The 21,929-nt window shown below is 47.0% G+C and overlaps 2 pseudogenes; both read left to right on the top strand.

Annotated features, from left to right (window-relative positions):
- The first annotated feature begins 4,362 nt into the window (after positions 1–4,362).
- Positions 4,363–5,194, top strand: LOC121151255 (annotated as a pseudogene).
- A 5,536-nt stretch (positions 5,195–10,730) lies between these two features.
- On the top strand, positions 10,731–17,661 carry LOC121151254 (annotated as a pseudogene).
- The last annotated feature ends 4,268 nt before the right edge of the window (positions 17,662–21,929 follow it).

Genomic DNA, 21,929 nt, shown 5'->3' with positions numbered 1-21,929 from the left:
TTCACATCTGCCCATTTGGGCAATGAAGCAGCAGATGGAAGGTCTCTCTTCACCTCTGCTCTTTTCTCTGTAACTCTGCCTTTCCAATAAAAATTTTAAAAAATATATAAGTACAGGATATCAATGAATCAAAATTGTAGTAATGTATATGAAAAATAATCAGTTGTGATAAATTAATTTTGGAAAAATAAAAACATGAAAGTACAAATTGAGGAATTAAACTGATTTCAAGGAGTTAGATCTTCAAAAAATTCTTGATAAAATTCATGACTTGGATGTAATTCTGTTTGGGATGTTTGCATTCATGACGGTCAAATCTTCACTCAATGTCATTGGCAATCCAGCAGCTTCAGCATCATGTAGACTTTACAGGGAGTGGATGGGGAAGAGACAGGAAAGTGGGGAGGGGGTCCAAGTGAGAGGATGGAAGACAAGGCTTAGCTAAGGGCTTGAAGCCTAAGGCTGAGTCCATGGCCCAGGTGAGCCATGGACACCACAGTCTGACCACACCTGCTGGATATGGAAGTCAACATGTGTCCCTAACAAAAACCATACCAACCAAGTTCTATTGATTTGATGATGACACAGTCCAAACTGAAGAGATGAGATGCCTGAACGTACCGTCTGCTTGCTTCCAGGCTTTCAGAAGAGCCATAATGATGACCATCTTCAGCACCTGGGTAATCAGGGTTTCCCCAGAAGTCTGGAGAGTTCCGGAAATTCTCAGCACCACAAGAGTCTGGTTCCCCGAAGAAGCGTGAAGAACGGGGTTCAGTCTCAGCCCCTGGATAATCAGGCTGTCCCAGAAGTGATTGTGTATGGGCTGACTCTGGAACGAGCATAGTGTAAATTCCTTCTGGAGTCAAGAAAGTTGGAACTGGCTCTGGGGCCCGGAGGGCTGAAGGTGCCCTGGGCCCCAGGGTAGTCTGGTTCTCCCAGGGAGTCAAGGTAATCTGGGCTTGTTCTAGAGCCTTCGTAGTTTCCATTGTTTCTGGAACCTGTCAAATTGGGATTTTGCTGAGCTCCACCATACCCTGACCATTGAGGCGAGTCTGGGTGGTATGGACTGTTCTCAGAGGCAATGTAATCAGGCTCGGGCAGAGCTCTAGGATACTCTGGACTTGCTCTGGAACCTGCAGAGAAGGAAGTATTCCTGGAACTGGGACAATCTAAAATATCGGAGGATCTTGAAAACCTGGAGAATCCTGAGTGTTTGAAAACCCCCTCCTGTGGTTCTGAGAGCCTGCATAGGGAGGGTAATCTGAATCCTCCTCGTAGCTTCTGTTCCTGTAGTAGGCAGACATGTTGGAGCAGATTCTTTATCTGTCTTGGAGTATTAAAATATTCCCACATTTGCAGTTATTCAGAGGTCTTTACATTTAACTTGAAAATACAAAAAAAAAGAAGAGAAAAGTCAGGTTTTTCTTTTCTGCAGACATTGCTGGTTGTCTTCCAGGATCTGTTCTTCTCTCTCCCATCATTGTATCCAGAGCTGCCCAGACTGAACTATAATTTCCCAGCCTCCCTTGCACCCAGTACTGGTTCTAAGAGTGGTCAGTACAATGCAGGAGAGGCAATAAACTTCCAGGCTGTGCTGTTCACAGAAAAGAGTTTGTCCTCCCTTTCTCAGTCTGCCTACTTCCCAAAGGCTGGATTGGGGAACCAATGGTGCTCCATTTCATGCCATACATAACCCCTTCCCCACACAGGGTTGGTGTTAAAACAGATAGAAGGAACCTGGGTTCCTGATAACTTCCCAGAGTTCCTTGCTAATGGCCTGGAAAAGGAGAGGAGAATGGCCCAAGGCCGTGGTCCTCTGCACCCAACGTGGGAGACCTAGAAGAAGCTCCTGATTCCCAGCTTTGGGCCAGCTCAGCTCTGGCTGTTGTAGCCACTTAAAGAGTGAACCAGCAAAAGGAAGCTCTCTCATGTCAACCCAGACTATTATGGAGGAGAGAAATAATCCCATTCTTCTTAAGCCACTGGTTTTTTTAACTTTAGATAATACAACTAGGCTTGTCTCTTGAACAATCCATTTCCTGGAATGAGGGAAGGGGGAGGAGGATACATTGAAGGACTGGAAAGAACAAGGCCCTTTTGTAAATGTTGATGACACTACAGTTCTAGGGCTCAGAGGGTAAAGTAGAATGAGTGGGAAAAGTTCATGGAAATAAAGTAAGGAGAAAATTGCTCCAACCCCTTCTAGCTTGGAAACACAACTTCATGAGTTCTATGAGGTCTACAATAAAGATTTGGTGACTTTCAAATCAGAAGCGATGTGGTTTTGCTATCTATGCTTCCTGGATATCTTGTGGTGACTCATTTATTATTCATTTCCCCTTTTGTTATTGATGCCCTGGTTTTCCTTTGGCCATCTTCGCTGACCTCACTCATAGTCGCAATGATACAGACAGGGCTAACCAACTCTAGGATGGCCATGTGGCCAGGCCTGGTCATTCAGTGTCCAGAATCCCCATGGCCATGGGGTCTGGCTCAGGGATGAGCACAAAACCCAAGTCTGTCTTCCAGAACTGGAATGAGGTTTATCCCGTTTCACTAGGACTGCTAAGAGTTGGACCTGCTATGGTGGCCTCAGTGGGACTAGAGAAAAAGTTAATCAGCCAGAGAGAAAAGTTCAAGGAAGACTGAATGGGGTTTATTTACTGATCTAACACAGGAGGGGTGGAAAGTAAGAATTGCAAAAGGCAAACACGGCTCCACTGTCTCAAGCAGCAGGATTGGCTGGATGGTGGCGGGTTTGACAGACGGAAGTAGAACATTTTCAAGCTCCAGCTGGCCTTTGCAAATTTATCTCTGTGTCAACAGGGCTCGACTTTTTGAGTCATCAAGCTGAAGACAATATTAACTTTCTATCAGAATGCTCATTGCCCAACTCAGTTCTATATTTTTCAGCACAGTGGAAGTCTGTTTTCTTTATTCTGACCTTGGCCAGCACCCATTTATTTATTTATCTTTAATAACACTTTTTGTATTACCTCCCCTTTGGTTTGTATGGGCAAGGTGTTGATTTACAATCCAATCAGAATTATGTCCCTTCCGGCTACTGGGATTGGATCACACAACCCAGTCAAAGCCAGTAACAGTCAACTTTGGGTGTTTCATCAGAATCATAGGAAAGAAGGAAGCTTTGTCTCTGCAGGACTTGTCATTACAAAGCTTATGCCCAAAGCTGCCAGTAATCACCAAAGCTTACAACTAATGCCATCAGAGAGGAAAACACAGCCAAGATTCCTCACCAAAGCACCTGACTCAGCTGTACCTGAAACCAGAAATCACTAGGGACTCGAACAATCATATTCTCTTTTTCATTTCAGTTAGTTTAAATTGAGTTTCTGTCTTTAACAGATTGTAGAGAATTCTAGTACTTGGAGTTGCATCAACCAGAACATCTGTACAAATGGACACTACTCACTGGGGCCAGCACCCTGGTGTAGCACATTAAGCCTCTACCTCTGGGGCCAGCATCCCATATGAGCGTTGGCTTGAGTTCTGGTGGATCTACTTCTAATTCAGCTTCCTGGGAAGGAAGTAGAGGGGTGACCCAAGGCCCTTGTCCCCTGCACCCACATGAGAGACCCAAAAGAGGCTCCTGGATCCCAGTTTCAAACCAGCCCAGCTCTGGCTATAATAGCCCTTTAGAGAGGAACCAGCACACAGAGAATTTCTCTCCCTCTTTCTCCTCTCCTCGCCTAGGTTCTGCCTTTTAAATACATGTTTATATTTTAAAAAGAAAACTAAACATTGCGATTTATTGCAAGTTATTTTTTAGAATATAGAAATTTAACCCATTCATTCACTTGTATTCTAGAAGTTAATATCTTTATGTTCTAGAAATTTTCATGGTTTACCAAAACCCAACCTATAGTACCTAATAAACTATGTTATATCAGGTAACTTCAAAAAAGAAAAACAGACACAGCTGCCATAGCCCAAGACAAATGAGTTTACCCACCAGACAGGAACACAAATGGAGGCTGTAGAGCCCAGCGGGCCCGACAGCATGTCTGACGCAGAGCTGGGTCGAGGAGGGAGTCGGGGACCATTGTCAGAGGTGGTGGTGAGAAGGAAGAGGGGCCATGGCAGATTATATCAGTGGCACCCGAGCAGGACCCGAAGCGTAAGTTTCAGGAGGGTGAGCAAGTACTGTGCTTTCATGGGCCTCTTTTCTATGAAGTCAGTGTGTAAAGGCTGCTACAGAGGACACACAAATGAAGTATTTCATACATTACAGTGATTGGAATAAGATTCAGGCTGAATGGGTCCCAGAGAGCCAAGTACTCACACACATGGAAACCAATCTACAGAAACAGCGAGAACTTCCCAAAGCCAATCAGGAACAGTATGAAGCGGGGAAGATCAGAGAGAGCTGCCCCAGGAGAGAAGACACCTGGCCTACAACAGAAACTTGTGGAAGTGAAAACAAAGAGAAACAAACAGAAAACACCCACAAATGGAGGTGGTGGCAGCACCAGGGAGACACCTCGGTTGCCTTGGAAGAAAAGGGGCCAAGAAAAGATCCTACTGTTGGAAGTGAAGAGACATTCATGAACAAAGTAGAAGTTAAAGTGAAGATTCCTGAGGAGCTAAAGCCATGGCTTGTTGATGACCAGGAACTTAATTACCAGACAACAGCAGCTCTTTTTCTTCCTGCAAAAAAAAAGAAAAGAAAATGTGGATTTCATTCTGGAGGGTTATGCAAATCACAAGAAATCTCCTGGAATCAGACAATAAGGAAATGGCTGTTAATCAAGCTGTAGCAGGGGTCATGTTGGGCACTCAGCTGCTCTACATGTTTCAGGGACCCCAGCAGCTGAGATCCTCTCCAATCACCCGGATGTACCCACATTCCAGGTGTATGGGGACACCACATCTGTTGTGGTGATTTGTGTGAACCAGAGCAATGTTGGCCTTCGCACATCTGAATGAGAAGGGGCTTGCTTTCTTACTGAATTACCCTCACGATTTCCTGGAAGAATTCTGCAACCTTGGCAAAGAATTCCGCAATCTTGGATAGTGCCAGTGATCACGAAGTGGCTCTGGGAAGCCCCGTGAGAGAGCTTGCTTGCTCACTCACTAATGTTTGCGTCTCCGTAAACAGGTTTTTGTTCTTAGTTCTTCTCTTGCACAAATGAGGCACTTCAAAGATGGTAGTGTGTAACAGAATTGTGTCTGTTTTCTGTTTGATTTTAAACAGAAAAAAATAAAAGGAGTTGCAGCACCTTAAGAAAAAAAAAGGAACATGGACACAATAGCCTAGGGGCTAAGTCCTTGCCTTGCATGTGCCAGAATCCCATATGGGCACTGGTTTGTGCTCTGGCTGTGCCACTACCCATCCAGCTTTTTGCTTGTGGCCTGGGAAAGCAAGTCTCTCAACCCTTTAGAGTCCGTTCTTACCCTCCAGTGATAGTGACAATATGAGTAATATCTGGCAATACCACAGAGGGTTGTTGCAGGGAGCAAGTAGATAAGGCACATAGCATCACTGGGAAAGTGCACACTGAGTGAAAGCCATAACTTACCACTGCTTTTCTCCATGGAACATATAAACCCCAGCAGCTTCCAAAAGAGATGGGAGCCAACAGACAGTAAAGATCACATGCTCCACCAGAACATGATTAAAGGAATCAGAAATGACTCATAATCAGGTAGACGAAGGAGTAATCTTACTAAATTCCTAGACTGACAAAGCGACTGTAACCAAGAACCAAGTACCACCGCGAGCTTCTGCTTGGTCCAGTTTAAAGGAAATCATACCAGGTTATCTAACCCACGCTGAGAAGAATGTACCATTTTACAAAAACAAAAAGATGTCAGAGAGAGGCAAATCAAGACTGTAAGGTGAGGCCCAGTGTGAGGCTCAATGACTAAATCCTCACCTTCCACATGCCAGGATCCATATGGGCGCTTGTTCGTGTTCCAGCTGCTCCACTTCCCATCCAGCTTCTTGCTTGTAGTCTGGGAAAACAGTCGAGGATGACCTAAAGCCTTGGGAATCCAGCACCCATGTGGGAGACCGGGAAGAAGCTCCTGGCTCCTGGCTTTGGATTGACTCAGCTCTGGCCATTATGGTCACTCAGGGAGTGAACCCACAGATGTAAGATCTTTCTCTTTGCATTTCCTCTCTGTAAATCTGCCTTTCCAATAAAAATAAATATCTTTAAAAAAAAAAAAAGACTGGAAAGTGGACACCTAATGACTTCCCATCAAAACCCCCACAGAATTATCTTCATTGGAGGAGAGCAACGAATGGAAGCAATGCCATCATGGAGAATGACTCTCAGAACCATCCTTCATTGACATTTTTCTGCTAATGCCTGGGTAAATTTCTCAAGTGAGCAGATGCTATCATTCTTTGGCCTTCCAGGAACTCCACAAGCAAGATGCCTCAGGCATCCTCCAAAAACTGCTGTCTCAGCCTTGGCTTATGGTTGGCCGGTGTTTCTCTTGCGTGGACCATTGCCACTTCCTTGCAGCCAAAGCTACCATTCTGATTGTGTTTTGTCTTCAGGACCACACTCATTATGCCACATTTCATCCTGTTACAACTCTCCAAAGAAATGCTTCAAAACCTTGATCCTGCTTCTCTAAAATGTTGATCTATTTTTTTTAATCCACCTACATGAAAGAGTGAGAGGTAAAGAGAGAGACAGCAGTTGATCTTCTAGCACACCCCTCAATACCCCTCATATTTCTTTACAAATTTTTTGGTGGAAAGTTCTGCTCTTGCCTATAACTGAACCGGGCATGACAGTTTGGGGACCCATTATGTTTGTCAATATTTCAGTTCAACTCGTGCAAATGGAACCAATTAAGACACCTATGGAGTGGCTATTGTTTCTGCTCTTCACTGTTGGTCCTCTTTAATCAGAGCCAAGGAATTTTTTTTTCCTGGCAAATCAATACAGCTGGTCTGTTAAGGTAGACTCCATCTTATATTGTCTTGTCCCTGCTAAAAATGAGCATTTCACGTGGAAACTGCTGGCTTTTTAGGGCATTGGCCACATATACTTTTCTCTTTTTTAAAAGAGTTACTTATTTTACTTGAACATCAGAGTTACAAAGAAAGAGAGAGGGAAAGACAGAGAGAAATAGTCTAACTGCTGGTACATTCCCCAGATGGTATGACAGCTGGAGCTGGGCCGGTCCAGGAGCTTCTTCCTGCTCTCCACGTGGGTTCAGGGGTCCAAGGACTTGAGTCATTCTCTGCTACTTTCCCAGGTCATAATCAGGAGGATGGATCAGAAGTGGACATGACTCAGTACCCATATGGGATGCCAGTGGAGGATTAGCTTGCTATGATACTGCACCAGGACCCTGCCCCAATCAACTTTGCTTAAACCATCACTGATTTCACCATTCTTCCTCCCAAGCTTCATCCTGAATTTGATGTTCGTTCTTGCTTCAATTTTAACAGAATTCAAGTGACTCCGACAGGGGCTCGTCTCAAACAAATGTCTTATAGGAGTGCCTCAAACTAGATCCTCTTCAGCCACATCAGAGCCAATTAGAATTGTATTTTGGCAGGAAAAAGAATCTGTGTATGACTTTTCACCTTAATATATTTCTCATAAAACGTTTGAGGAGACTTAAGACATATAATCGGTCCTCAAAATCCACAGGTTCTGCCCACTGGAGTCAGCTATATTGTGGATTAAATTTTTTAATATTTTTAAATTTTTACCTGTTTGAAATGTGAGATAGGCAAAGAGAGAGAGATCTCCCATCCAATGGTTCACTAGTCTAATGCCTGCAAAAGCTAGGGCTGGGCCACGACCTAACCTGCGAGCCAGGAACTCAATACAAGTTTCCCATTTGATTGACAGGAACCTACTCATGTAAGCCATGGCCTTGCTTTCCAAGGTCCACATTAACAGGGTCAGAGCCAGGTACCCCAATGTGTGATGTGGGCATCTTGACTGACATATTTTTATTAAAAAAAAGATTTGTTTTTTGGAAAGACAGATGTACAGAGAGGAGATGCAGAGAGGAAAATCTTCCATCCTCTGGTTCACTCCCCTAAATGGTCACAATGGTTGGAGCTGGGTTGGTCTAAAGCTGGGAACCAGGAGCCTCTTCAGGTCTCCCATTTGGATACAGGGGCTCAAGGACTTGGGCTATTTTCCACTGAACTCCCAGGTCATAAGCAGGCTGGAGGGGAAGTGGAGCAGCTGGGACATGAACTTGTGACTGTATGGAAGGCCAGCACTTGCAGGCAGAGAATTAGCCAACTGAGCCATCGCACTGGGCCCCCTTGACTGGCATCTTAACAGCTAGGATAAATGCCTGTCCCTGAAAAATATTTTTTCAATTACACCTGTGCTGAACATCACACAGCTTTTGCTCTTGTCATTACTTCCTGATAATACAGCATAAAAACTCCTGTATTCAAATAATCTAGAAATGAGATAAAGTATATGGGAAAACACATATAAAGGTTCTATGCAGGCACTACATCACTTTATAGCCGGGACTAGGCAGCCTCAGATTATGGTAATCATAGGGTTTCTTAGACCTTATGATGGACTGACAACCATATGTTTACAAATACAGATGAGTATGTGTGGATTTCGATTTTTTTCTACCAAAATAAACTTAACTCATTTTTTCGTGAACTTTTTGAAGTATCTTTGTGTATACACTCACAACGTATGCATATTACTCAAACATATACACATATATTGTATGTGCATACATATTCATACAGTAAACACATGCAAATACATAGAGCACACACATTTACATGCACAAGTATGTGGACAATCGCCCCCTAGTCTGCCTGCTTCCCGGTGTGCGTGGCTTAGAGCTCACCTCCCTATGACACGAGGCACAGCTTCCTGGCCTTCATGTGGGACGTGACCTACACGACGAGGAGGTCAAGCGGAATACACGTGGAACATGCGTGGAAAGTCAAGAGATACAGACACGTCTTGTAGCCAATTACAGTGTCTTTGGTGGGTGGGGGGCCTTGCCGGAAGATGCCCTACTGCCCTCCTCTTCCTCAGTCTTTATAACCTGTGCATAATAAAAGCAGACATTCCTCACCAGCTTGTCACTGGTGCTTCTTAAGAGCCGAAGAGCACCATCACTGTCTCATCCTCAGTGACTCGGGGGATGCTTGCAGGCTTAAACCCCGAGACAGATATGCCTAGACATTCATATAGTACACACATAGCTACGCATAGGTAGCTGTCATGTGTGACCAGCAAGTAGCTTCAAGTCTGTTGGTATAGTTCTCAGTTGTATCATCTTTGACATGTGTTCTTCCAAGTCCAGGCTTCTAACCACCATCACCTGAGCCAGAACAAATTCCTAAACAAACTAAAGCTAAGCACACAGACAAGGGTTGAGAAAGATGCAGCAATGACTATCAGGAAATAGACTCGTGGGCCCTCTCAGAACTTTACTCTTGGTTTCCTATTAATTATCAGAGGACCAAACAAGATCTATTCTCTCAAAGGAAGGATGACTGCTTGGGGCCTAGGAAAAGGTACCAAGAAGGTGCTATCCTTTTCCCATAGCTGTTTCTTCTTCTTCTAACTCCTCAGTAAGGGCCCCTGAGCCATCTACGCTGTGTCCTGCTTTTAAGATCCCACTTGGGGTTTCTAACTTCTCTGCTTCAACCCTTTTGGTCACAGCCCCTGCAACACTGTGCGTTTAAGGCTGTTCTCTAGGGAGTCCTCCTTGGGTGTCCCAGGAGGGAATTGGCCATTGTAACTATGCTGTGTCTGTCATTCAGCTAGTCCAGGAATCTTCAGGGAACCAATGACAGGCTAGGGTCTAGTTGAGGTCATGCTCTGGCTCTGGGCCAGCTCTCAGTTCTCCCAGACTCAAGTCAGCACTTGCCAAGGCGAGCCACCTTGTTGCATCACCAAAGTGATCTTACAAAACATGGGGGCATACAAGTTCAGTAAAAATTATGCCTCAATACAATAAACTGCTAAATACAAAAATGAAAATAGACACGAGACAGCTGAATAGCATCCTATAGCCATTTTAAGGTGGATAGAAGCCAGTCATATGTAAACTAAAACTGAAATGTTAATGAAGTAGTCACAGGATGTGGTTAAGAACCTGCATTCTCTAACATATCAGTCACTCAATACCATGTCAATTAACCCCATAATGTTGTAAACTGTTGTTGATGTTATGTTATGGTTTTTAATTGATCAGAACGATATTCTGCCAGCTCTGCCTTTAGACCAGAGATGGTCTCTCCAAGAAACTGTTGAATTGATCTGGACAGTAAGATCCTGGACTCTATACATGATACGTGCTTGCAATGAAAGAAAACAAGACTGGATTTGAACTGTAATACTGCAATAAGGTGGAGTAATCCCCCATGAGGGGAGGGAACAGGGAGGAGTTGGGGGAACTGCAGAGCCTATGAAACGATGCCATAAAATGAAATGCAATAAAAAAAAAACATGGGGGCATGGAGTTGCTTGGGGTTGGCAGGTCACACTTTGTGTGTAAAGATGGAGGCCTGGGGGCCCAGTGCAGTGGCCTAGCAGCTAAAAGTCCTCTCCTTGAACAGGCTGGGATCCCATGTGGGTACTGGTTCTAATCCTGGCAACTCTGCTTCCCATCCAGCTCCCTGCAGGTCATTCACTGAGGTGCAGGCTCAGAGTCAGGATAGGCCAAGTTGCTAATGGCTGGCAGAACTGCACATTCTGAAAAGCAGACGACAGAGGGCTCCAAGTCTATAAAAGATGGCCCCGTACTCTACAACCCGGCTGGGGGCAATTGCAAGTGAGAAACCCTGGCCAAGGGCTCCCTTGGCTTCTACTCTTGCAATAAGAATGCAGCATCGGGCTATGTGTGCTTGTGGAGAATAAAAGCACAACCATCAACACATCCTAATCTATTGCATATTAATTCCAGACTTGCATTTTTTTAAGATTCATTTATTTTTATTGGAAAGGCAGATGTACAGACAGCAAGATCTTCCATGCAGCTGGTTCACTCCCCAATTGGCTGCAACGGCCAAAGCTGAGCTGATCCGAAGCCAGGATCCAGGAGTTTCTTCCAGGTCGCCCATGTGGGTGCAGGGTCCCAAGGCTTTGGATCATCCTCTAATGCTCTCCTTCCTAGGCCATAATCAGGGAGCTAGATGGGAAGTGGAGCACCCGGGACACAAACTGGTGCCCACATGGGATCCCAGCGCTTGAAACGGGGGGTTTAGCCATTAAGCCAAAGCACTGACTCCCAGACTTGCATTTATTGCATCAAGGAAAAAATGCTGGCAAAGTAGCCTTCCAGTGCCTCTCCACTCCCTGACAGGAAGTCACCAGCATCACCAGCTCTGTACTTGGACACTGTCAGAAAGGCTGCAGTCCCTGGTACCCAGGTGACCTTTGTAAGCTGGGTCTCTGCTAAGCATGGGCACTGGGGTGGGGCTCTTGTCCTTCCCTGAAACAGAGATAAGGGCATGACTCACAGAAATGGACAAGATGTGTGACGATTGGCGGCAGTCACCCTGGCCACAAGGACAGGGGTACCCAGAGCTGAGAGCAGCTGGGAGATGCAGGTGAGCAGCCTTCCCTTTGTAAGGTTCAGAGGGTCGCCCCCTCCACCCTGCTCATACCTTGGTTTCATTCATAAGGCCTTTTGAATTGTTAAGGAGTCTAGTGTGCTGTCCCTTGTCACAGCTGACTTAGGGAACTAGTGCATAGACAAATTCGGCTTCACCCATACAAGGTACATACGTGTGACAGCTATCGGATCCTATGTTGGGGCTGCCTGTGTGGTGTAGTGGGTGAAGCTGCTGCCTGCAACACCAGCTTCCCATGTGAGCACTAGTTTCAGTCTCAGCTACTGCTCTTCTGATCCAGCTCCCTGCTAATGCGCCTGAGAAAGCAGTAGAGGATGGCCCAAGTTTTTGGATCCCTGAATGCACATAGGAGACCTGGATGAAGTTCCAGGCTCCTGAACTTGGGTTGTTCAGTCCCAGCTGCTATGATCATGTGGGGAATGGATTAGCAGATGGAAGATCTGTCTCTCTCTGTTTCTTTCTCTGTAACTCTAACTTTCAAATATACAAATACATTTTTTAAAGATTTATTTTATTTTTATTGGAAAGGCGGATATACAGAGAGGAGAGACAGAGAGGAAGATCTTCCGTCCCATGATTCACTCCCCATGCGGCTGCAACGGCTGGAGCTGAGCCAATCTGAAGCCAGGAGTCTCTTCAGGGTCTCCCCCGCAGGTGCAGGGTCCCAAAGCTTTGGGCCGTCCTTGACTACTTTCTCGGGCCACAGGCAGGGAGCTGGATGGGGAGCGGGGCCACCGGGATAGAACCAGTGCACATATGGGATTTCGGGCATGCAAGGCGAGGACCTTAACCACTGCGCCATCATGCCGGGCCCACAAATACATTTTTTAAAAGATTGTATGTTGAGGTTGATGCACAGGCATCCCATATGGGCACCAGTTCTAGTCCTAGCTGCTCTACTTCCCATCTACCTGCTGGTGCCCGGGCAAAGCAGCAGGGGATGGCCCTGGTCCTTGGTACACCTGGATGAAACTCTTGACTTTGGATCAGCTCAGCTTTAACCATTGTGGCCATTCAGATAGCGAACCAGCAGAGGGAAAATCTCTGTCTCGCCTTCCCAAGTGTAGATCTGCATTCTAAATAAAAATAAATATTAAAAACAAAAAATTATATGCTAATCACTAGAAATAATATATTCTATACACTTCCTAGCAACACACTGAGAAGACAGTTTCAGCCATGACCACCACACTTCCCTGAGCTGGGCTGTCCCTCACTCAGACACAGGCAGCTCTGAGTGGAGACGCTGATTTCATTTGCCTGTGCTTCTCTCTGCTCTTTGGGTTTGTCCTATGAGCATAATGATTGTCTTGGTTGTCATTACAAACCCGATGTCAGGGAGCTCTTTAATCAGCCATTTGTGATACGTGGAACCAGGAAATAAAAACCATGTAAATAGTCTCTACCAAGCATGAGAAGCCAATACCCTCACCCACTCACTTAGAAAACCATCCTCTAATTAAATACTAGGTAATGCAAGATCCCCTGGGGCATTTCAGCAAGTGCTTCCGCCTTGGACTCGGGCATGCTCAATGACCACTGTCTGCACCTCTCAGGAAACAAAGCCCCAGGTCTCGAGTGCCTTATTCAAGTCAAGCAAGGGGGAAATGATAGAACCCAAACTCTTCTTTTTCTTTAAGAGTTTTCCCCTCTCAAAGGAATTGACTAACTTTTCAAGACATTCATTTCTGAGGAAAGGTGTAATTAGAGTCTACAAAGAAAAGATGGGATCTTGAGCTTTTTAGACAAGGGGGAGAGAGAAGCCAGAACTGGAAAATGCGTCTCGATGCAGAAGACATCCCCTGCACATGACAAAACACCAGGAAAACAGTCTCGTATATCACATCTAACACTTCTCACAGCATCAGGTTAAGTTCTCATCTACATTTAAAATGGGAACTGGAGGGCTGGCGCTGTGGCGTAGTGGGTTGAGCTGATACCTGTGACACCAACATCCCATATAAGCACTAGTTCAAGTCCTGGCTGTTCCACTTGTGATCCAGCTCTCTGCTAATTGCCCAGGAAAGCAGCAACAGCTGGCCCAAGTGCTTGGGCTCCCACACACAAGAGGGAATCCTGGCAGAGATCCTGGTGGAGATCCAGGCTCCTGGCGTTCCCTGGCCCAACCCTGGTTATTGTGGCCATTTGGAGAACAAACCAGTGGGTGAAAGAGCTCTGTTTTTCCCTCTCTTTGTTATTCTGGCTTTCAAATAATTGTTTTAAATCTTCAAAGATGAAAATTGAGATGTTAAAATGCCTACACTACCCAGAGCAACCTACAGATTCAAAGCAAGCACTATGCCATTCTTTGCAGAACTAGAAAAAATAATTCTAAAATTCACATGGAATCATGAAAGATCCAGTGTAGCCAATAATTCTAAGCAAAACACAAAAATTAAGCTGAAGACATAAAAGTTTTAATTTCTTTTGAGGTGTAAGTCAAACTGGCCAAATAAATCTTCCTTTTAAAAAACTGCAAAGGGGCCAGAACTACGGTATAGTAGGTAAAGCTACTACTGGTAGCACTGGCATTCCATATGCGTACCTGTTTGACTTCTGATATAGCTCTCTGCTAGTGTGCCTCGGAAAACAAGCTCCTAAGGTTCCTGCCCCCATGTGGGAGACCTGGAAGAAGCTCCTGGCTGGTGTAGCCATTTAGGCGAACGAACCAGTGGATGAAAGACCTCTCTGTCTCTTCTCTCTCTGTACCTCCACTTTTTGAATAAATATACATTTTTAAAAATCATGCAAGCTAAACATTGAGAATTTGGGATTAAAAATCTGGCAAATGTCCCCAATCTAATCTCCATGAGTAAAATCCAAAACAAACCTAGAATGGGAAGAAACTTGCATTTTGAGGATGTCTCATTCCACTCACTGAAAGATCCTCTCTTTGACTTCTGTCCGTTCTTGATGTCCCTCCCAAGGACCTGACCTGGCTCTAACCTTAAGCCTTCCCAAGCAGATGCCTCTTTGTACCTCGACTCTCTTTCTTCAGTATGACTGTGCCCGAGGTGGAGGAAGCTAACAGACCTGAGATGGACAGGCAGCCATGGCAGCTGAACCACAATTCAGTGCTAGCATGCAGGTGCCAGCACTCTGTGTTGCTGTGTGTGGCTGACTTTTAACCTACTTTAGAAAGAAAGCTGTAACTCCACAGCAGTAGTCCCCAACAGGGAGCCCTGTGGCCTCTGAGAGCACACTTGGCAGTATCTGGAGACAACTTTAGTCATCCCGGTTTGGGGAAGCAGGTGTAGCGAGCTGGGATACCGCTAACCATCCTATAACAGAGACCCCTCTGACCCCAAATGTCAGCAGGACTGAGGCTGAGACAGAACGAGGCTGATGCTACACAATAGGACTGTATGTGATAATGGACTCAATTCTGCAACTGCACTATCCAATATGGCAGTTGCCAGTCACAAATGAAGTCTGGCTAGTGCAACAGAGGAACTGAACTTGAAATTGTACTCAATTTTAATTAACTTAATTAAATATAAGTGCAGGCTATAGAAGGAAGAGAAAGTATAAGCTGGAGCTTAAAGGAACTTCAATATTTAGGCTTCTGATTTGATTACTTGGAGGTAGATGGATGGAAGAATGGAGGAAGGAAAGAAAGGATGGAGGGAGAGAAGGAGAGAGACACTTCCAAAAACTAGTTTAACTCTCCAAATGCCCAAAATGGCTCGGGTGGTGGGGCCAGGCCTAAGCCAGGAGTTGAGAAAAGATCGACCCAGGTCTCGCCCACGGATGTAGGGATCTTATGACTTACACCGTCAGCTGCTGCTTCCCACGGTCTGTGTTAGCAGGAAGCTGGAATCAGGAGCAGAGCCAGGACTTGAACCCAGGCACTCTGCTAAGGGAGGCCAAACGTCTGCCCTGGAACTCCAACATTTGCAGCACGTTGATCAGAACACATCAACAGAACATGAAACTTGCTGGCCTTGAGAGTCTCATGGGAGCCTGCTGGACACGGGGGTCCCATGGACTACTAGGTGGTCGCCTCATCCCAGCTTGCCCGGGACTTCTCTAGTTTCAGCATTGTAATTCCTACATTCTAGAAAAAACACCTTAGCCAGAAGTTTCAGTGCAGAGAGCTAGGATGAGACCTGGGATCCTGTTGTTTTTACTGGGGTGTCCCAAGAGAGTCTTCTGCGTTCTAAAGTTTACAGATCACTGCAGATCACCCAGAGAAGCAGCAGAAAGCCAGTGGGGCTATGGACTGCAGGGCCTCGGCACAGACTCTGTGCTTGGCCAGAATGTCCCTGCCTATCCCCAACTGAGACCCCTCCAGGGTACAATCCACCTTCTGCCTGCTGAGGTCTGCAAGAGGTGGCCCCCCTGCCACCCAACAAGGAAGGGCTCTACTTCCTGAAGACCTGCAAGCTACAGAAATCTGCCCTTGGCCCCCTCCCACTGTCAGTATCAGATTCCTGCCGGGGCAGTGAAAAGTGATACAGTTTAATCCCCTCTTTGGCTAAGGATTCTCTGTTGCAGTCTTGGAAAAGTGGGGGGAGTTCTATCACAGCCAGTAAGTCAAAGTCTGTATCAAGCCTGCCTTTTTTTTTAAGAAGGAAAAGAACTTGTGTTTGCATGGGGGCGGGGCTAACACGACCTCCAGAAGGAAGCGGCAAGTCACTGGGTACCCAAGTCACCAGGTTCCCCAGTCCAACAAGATGAGACGAGGACAAGGAAGTAGAGGAGGAACATGGTGACAACCGGGAGGAAGATGACAGTAACATGGCTGAAGAGGAAGTAAGTACTGACTTTGAAGCTTACCCCATCTCAGGTAAGAATTATTATGGGATTAAGAACTGGCTGTCCTGTGAGCCCCGCAGGACTAACAGATCTGTTGATTCAACAAACATCTTGGGAGTGTCATTAAGCAAACAGATGTTTAAGACGACAGCCATACTGACATGGATCGAGACAACATTTTTGGCTTCATAATCCTCTTAAATTTGACTGAAAGAAAAGGCACCCAGTGTGCTGAACAAATTCAAGAGCCGATTCTGGGCCCAGCGCAGTATCCTGCTCTACTCACTAAAGTCCTCACCTTGCATGCACTAGGATCTTAGATGGGTGCCGCTTTGTGTCCTGGCTGTTCCACTTCCCATCCAGCTTCCTGCTTGTGGCCTGGGAAAGCAGTCGAAGACGGCCCAAAGCCTTGGGACTTTGCACCCGTGTGGGAGACCTGGAGAAGGTTCCTGGCTCCTGGCTTCGGATTGGCTCAGCTCCAGCTGTTGTGGTCACTTGGAAAGTGAACCCGCAGATGGAAAATCTTTCCGTGAGGAATTATTTGAACAACTCATCTCGGACCCGACGCCATTTCTTCCTCTTCAGGGCTCACAAAATCCACGCCAGTCCTTCCGTCCACCAATCAGATGTAACCCAGCATTTGGCCTGAGAATCCCACCCCCAATCTTCAAGCTCCTCCCCCAACCCACCCATCTACCAATCATCCTTAGGCAGTCATTTGTGAGACAGTCTCAGGCACCAATCCCCTGGGGCCTGCCCTCAATCCCTCCCAATCCCCGCCCCCCACACCTTGGGGACTCACCGGAATGAAAATAAAGGGCCTACCTTCGCTCTCCCCCTCCTCTCTCTCTCACCACCTCCCTCCCGTCCCTCCTCAAGTGCCTCATTGCATCTGCTGTTTTTTGGCTCACGGTTAAAGAACAAGGCTGCGAGTATTAGCTGAATGGGAACAACGTAATAATGTAAGAGCTTGAAGAACTTTAATTGCGGTAAATAACTAACTCTTTCTCTGTCTCTCCTTCTCTGTAAATTTGACTTTCCAAAATTAGTAAATAAATCTTTAAAGAACTGGTTCTAAGTTTCTGTGAAAGGAGTTTTGGAAACAGTGCGGTTGAATAGCTGGACAAGCCATTAAAGGACTCCAGCAAGCCCCTGGGTTTTCTGTGGAAAGATTCATCAACATCCCTCCAGAGACCACCCTGCCCACGCACCTGCGGCTGCAGAAAGAGCGGGTGGAAGCACCCAAGACCGACAAACCATGTGGGAAGTGCTGCTTCTACCTTCTTTTTTTTTCTTTTTTTTTTTTTTGCATACAGAATTCCTTTATTTAACTTAAACCATGTAATATTTTTTAACTACTAGAAAAAAGCAGAGTAAGAGAAACTAAAGTTGCCTTAGCTTCAGTCATTCAAAATATACAAAAGTTTTTTTTAATTGTTTTTGTTTTTTTTCTGTAATGTAAAGAATTCAGAGTATATTGTGGTAACAGGAGTAAATTCTTATAATAACAAAACATACAAAAACATTTTGAAATTTTTTTCTGTACTTATTTCATATAAAGAGTTTTTTTTAAAGGAATAACATACACAGAAATTCATATTATAAATTGGCCAGGTTATTACCTTTTTAAAATTTTTTTAAAACTTTTTCTAAAAAACCTTTTTGTAACAAGAAAACTCAGAAAATGCATTATTTGTGATGCATCCATTCCATTGTGCCTTCTAGTTTGATTATTTTTTTAGCCCAGAGGTAGACAAACTCTGGCAAACCTCTCCCCTCCAGCGTACTGGCTTACACAGCAGACAGGTGACCAGGCACCTGACCTACCGGGCACGTGTCCATGCAATGCCAAACAGCCACACAAAAAAGTGAAAATAAACAAAACAAAAAACAAAAATGCTTTCTGGACCTATCTTCTGGGTAGTGCAAAAAATATATATGATAATAAAAAAATAAGAAATAAAAAAAAAATCAAGTGTCTCCACCAACGAGGGAGACTCAGCCAGCCATGCACTGGCGCCAGAGGCAATGGAGTTGGACGTTTCTGTAGAGTGTTGGAGTTTCAAGCCCAGCTGACGGCATTGGCGCACCTTCGGCGTTCCACCTTAGCACACAGAGCTCGCCCTCGCCACAACAGTGTGTTCACAGTGGTCTGAGGCACGTGTGCCAGGAGCACCCGTCCTTCCCGCGACCCGTGTGTGTGTGTGTGTGTGTGTGTGTGTGTGTGTGTGTGTGTGTGAGTGTACGTGCGTGCACTGAGACGGCTGTGAAAGCCACGGCCATGGCCCAGCAACCTGCCCCCAGGCTGCGCAGTGCCGTGGCTGGGTGGCAACACCTCTGCTGTCCCATGGCCCGTGAGGTTCCTCTCAGAGGAAGCAGCTACAATCCATAAGGGAGTGGCCAGGAAAAGATGACAGAGATCCTGAAAACACACGGCTATTTTTTAAAATCACCATCATTTCTTTGTTCTCAAATAGGGCACAAAGCATGGGGGGAAGGAGGTGGGACTGTGGCTCGGGTCGGGGACTAATCCTCATATCATAAAGCTAGCTAGCCAACAGGTGTCCTAAAAATGGATCACGAACACGTCTTTGCACACACGGAGAAAAAAAAAAGTGTCTTTAAATTATTCTCGGCAATGACAAACAAAAGTTCGTAAACTTTTTTTAAATAAAATTATTCTATGTTCTTACAAAAATGCAATGAAAACATTTAATTAGTTCTTATAAACCAGATCTTCGTCAACTGACTACCCATAATCTACTGCACTTGAGAGTCCTTTTGAAGACGCTAATGAGTGAGTAATGGAGACGGCGTTTACCAGAAAGATGGGACACACACACACTGGACATTAACACACGAGTGCTTGAAATGCAACAAAACCCTAATGGCACGCCCCAAGAACCGACACCCCACTGACAGGTGTGATGAACTTGAGTTGAATGACTTGAACCTGACGTGATTGCATGCTAAGGTTCCAGAACAGAGCTTTGTTGTAGAAACCAAACAGCCACAGAGGGCTGTGGAGCCTCAAAGTGGGCAGACACCTTCATGTCCGAGACGTCACATGACTTCTTCCAAGCCCTGGTCCTTCACTTGTTGATGGCCTCACGGTGGCTCCTGCTGCCCGGTCCTCCGGCATCAGGGAGCAGCCATGTTTGTGTCCGACTAGGGATGCTTGTGGCCTGTTCAAGGTCTGTAACTTCAGCATCTCTGGCAGCAGAGGTTCAGCAACACCACATCCTCTCTCCAAGCTCTTCTCCGTGCCACCTTCTGCTTCCGGGCAGAGTAAAAAGGCTGACGTTGATCACTGGGGCTTCAGGAGTGAGTCTTGGGTCCACGCCTCCCAAGGCTGCTTAGCCCAGGAAATAACACACAAATGGAGCATCTGCCAAGGACCCACGCCCAATTCCTGGTGGTTCTGAGCATCCCCTGGAGCCTCCTGTCAGCTGCAGGGCGGGCAGGCCTGGCAAGGGAGTTGCCTCCCGCACCGAGCCCCCTCAGAGGACCCAAGGGAACAATGGGCTCTGGGTGACCTCATCACCCAGAGAGGCATCAAATTAGCCTAGAATCTGGCACCAGGAGTGTCTTGTCCATCCGATACCCCAAGTAAAACAGGGCACGGTGCACCAAGTATTCATGCACTTGGTGGGTCCCCAGTAACCACTTTCCTGTTTCACAAAGCCACTTTCCTCACCATCGGAACATCGTCCCGAGTCTCAGGAGACAGGCTGGGGGAGAGGCCAGCTTTGGCCACTCACAAGGTCTTCTGTCTTCAGAGGAGGAACTCAGTTTCTGCTGGGGGGAGGGGGTTTATACCCCAGCACGCCTGTCCAGGAGCCTCATGCAGCCCAAAGTCAGTATCTCCAGCATACAGCAGCACCCCCACCACCACTGCCACCCTGGGGGAGGGCCACGTGTAGAACATCCTAAAGCTCAAGGTCAAGTCCATGACAGATGCCTCAGTGGTTCACAGTGCATCCAGCAGGAGGCACTCCTCTGGGAGGAGGTCACACAGCTCAGCCTGCTAGGTGTGGAGCAGCAGGTGAGCCAGCACAGGCGGAAGCTGTACCTGCGGATACATGATGACGCGCTATGGTGCAGTGGGCGGGTCGGTCCAGGGCGGCTGACTGTGCCACTGTGCACGCAAAATTCTTTCAATGAAGTGTCTGTGAAGCGTTCGCATTGAGGGCCGCTACACTGAGTGCTTCCTATCTACTTAAAGGAAAACCACCTACACGCAACAAAAACAGGACAGTGACAACGCTGGCAGTTTACACAAAACCCTTGGTGCCAGCTGGTGGCTGCAAACATCCAGTTGTGGACACGGGTGGGTCTGGGCGAGAGGGAGGAGAGGCCGCCATCCCAAAGGGCCCATTGTGAAATGGCCACGGGACACCTCCAATTCATGGATGCTATGGGTACCAGCCACGAGGCTCCCAACACCCCTACCCCGGGGACTGGGGAAGGAGGGGGTGCTCCCACCCAGGACTGCCAGGCTCCTGAACCTCATGGCAGTGCAGCACCAGCAGAACAGCTGCTCACCCTCAGGGAGAAGCCCTCGCGGCAGTCCCCAGCAAAAATCACCAGTGCCTGTGGCAGCAGCTGCTGGAAGCGGGGCGCAAAGCCCAGCGGAGAGCAGCAGGATGAGGCAGGGGTGCTGAGTGCGGACCCCTGGCCTTCCGCCTCCAGGACTGCTGGTGGGTCTCTTTGGGCCTCTGGGGAAAGGCGCGGCAAGGTGGAGGGAGCACCCTGGAGAGTGGGAGGGGGCTCTGTTCCCACAGTCCCACTTTCCCCATTACACCTGCCCCCTCCCCCAGTGCCCGGCCTCCAGTGATGCATCCCGGCACAGAGAGGCCCACCAGAGCAGCAGCCGGGAGCCCAGCTGCGGGGACGCCCACCCAAAGGGAGACAGCTGTGGTGCCTCTGCTGAGAGTGGGGCCATGCACTCTACACAATGCAGCATATTCCCAAGGCCACCAGCCAGGGCCAGGGCTGCGGGCGGTGCCCCACAGCCACACTCCCAGCCTCACTGGCCGCCATGCTGCGAGGAGGCAAATTTTGACACCTTGCAACCTCTGAGGAGACCAAGTCAGGAAAAGAAAAAAAAGAAAGAAAGAAAAAAATTAGAAGAAGAAGCAAAAGCAACAGGAGAGGAGCTGCGGTGGAAGAGGCAAGTGGAGGAGAGCCAGGCTAGCGCCGCTGTAACCGGGGCGTGGCTGGGTGGGCCGCCGGCGGCGGGGTGAGGTGGCGGGCAGCGAGGGCCGGCTGGTAGGCGCTGAGAACATGAGATGTATTCCTCTCTATATACACATATAAAAAATAAGAGTGAGGTAGATAAACATAAACACCAGGGACCGTCCTGTCCCGCACACGTGTGTGCACACGCGCCCCTCTCCTGTGCCTCCAGGGGCCTTCTCGGCCATGGACACTGGCATCACAGAATGTATCCTGAGCAAGCGCCCGTGCCTCCACCTCCCCAACGCACCTCTTTCTCAGGAAAACACCGCAGATCGGCGGCTGGCAAGGAAGGAGAGGAAACTGCTGGCCAGCACAAAAGACTTGATTTCCTTTCTCAACCAGCCAGTGGCCTTTTTTC

The sequence above is a fragment of the Ochotona curzoniae genome, unplaced genomic scaffold (genome assembly GCF_017591425.1).
Source record: "Ochotona curzoniae isolate NIBS_2020 unplaced genomic scaffold, NIBS_Ocur_1.0 contig_2313, whole genome shotgun sequence".
NCBI lineage: Eukaryota > Metazoa > Chordata > Mammalia > Lagomorpha > Ochotonidae > Ochotona > Ochotona curzoniae.
This window is presented reverse-complemented; position numbering and strand designations above follow the sequence as displayed.